This window comes from Myotis brandtii, unplaced genomic scaffold (assembly GCF_000412655.1).
Source record: "Myotis brandtii unplaced genomic scaffold, ASM41265v1 scaffold1956, whole genome shotgun sequence".
Lineage (NCBI taxonomy): Eukaryota > Metazoa > Chordata > Mammalia > Chiroptera > Vespertilionidae > Myotis > Myotis brandtii.
The window spans coordinates 74,208-75,334 of record NW_005357294.1 but is presented as its reverse complement, the minus strand read 5'-3'; the positions used below and the strand labels follow the sequence as shown (position 1 = coordinate 75,334).

The window sequence follows — 1,127 nt, the reverse complement described above, 5'->3', positions numbered from 1 at the left end:
CGTGGTGGGCGCGCTGCTGCCCTGCTCACTGCCCCCGGACCGGTAACTCCCGCCCCGCCCACTCGCCAGGGCTGCAGCCCATGGCCTGTCCCCACGCAGCTTCCTCCCCCTTCTCACCTGTCGGTGGAGTCTGGCCCCAGTGGGCAGGTTGTGGAGGAGGCAGAACCTCCTACCCCCCCCTCCCCACCTCGGACCTGGGCACTGGGTTCCTGGCTTGGGGCCTGAATTTTCTCTCCTGGTTGCCCCTGGGCCCAGCCTGGGGCGGGGGGCGGCGGTGCTGCAAGGCGGGGCCAGCCAGCTGGGTGGCTTCTGTGCCCAACACCCCTGGCTCTTGGGTTTAATCGGCTCCAGAAGTTATCTGGTTACAAGTCTCCACGGGAGTGTTGTTTTTTTTAAAATCCTCACCCGAGGATATGTTTATAGATGAGAGAGAGAGAGGGAGAGAGAAAGAAACATCAATGTGAAAGAGAAGCATTGATTGGTTGCCAGGGACAGAACCCACAACCTAGGTATGTACCCGGACCCAGAATCGAACCCTCAACCCTTTTACTGGTTGCTGTACGGGATGATGCTCCACCCCTGAGCCCCCGCCAGGGCTATGTGGGTGCTTGTGGTGCCGGTGTGTCTCTGTCGCTGCGGGACAGGGTTCAAGCTGCTCCCGCCCACCCGGCTCTGAGCGGCCTGCACAGATGTCACTGACCTTGTTCCTCCGGAATTGGGGGTGCATGCGGGGGCGGGATGGTTTACCAGCTCCTCCCCTGCTGGAGTCTCAGTGGCCACCCCCACCCTGACCTGGTACACCAGCAGGGACCGAGTCTCATGAACCCCGTGCCCCCAGGGCCGCGGCCGAGCTGTGGCGCAGTCTGAGCCGGAACCAGCGTGTGAACGGGCAGGTGCTGGTGCAGCTGCTGTGGGCGCTGAAGGGCCGGGCGGGACCCCAGCAGGAGGCACTGGCAGTAAGTGACTCCAGCCGGCACCTCCGGGGGGGCTCCCCCAACCCCCACCTGGGCTGGAGGCTCACACGCATCTGTAATGAGCCTGAGTGTCCGAGGAGGCGCGTCCCCTCCTCCTGCCCGCGGTGGGGCCGAGCCTGAGCGGGCGGCTTGTTCCACAGGCCACTCGCGCCC

General features: G+C 64.7%; 1 non-coding gene across 1 annotated transcript; it reads left to right on the top strand.

Annotated features, from left to right (window-relative positions):
* On the top strand, nucleotides 1-1,127 carry LOC102257598. The gene is made up of 3 exons (XR_001361892.1): nucleotides 1-42; nucleotides 839-956; nucleotides 1,115-1,127. It is a non-coding gene; the product is annotated as an uncharacterized LOC102257598 (transcript).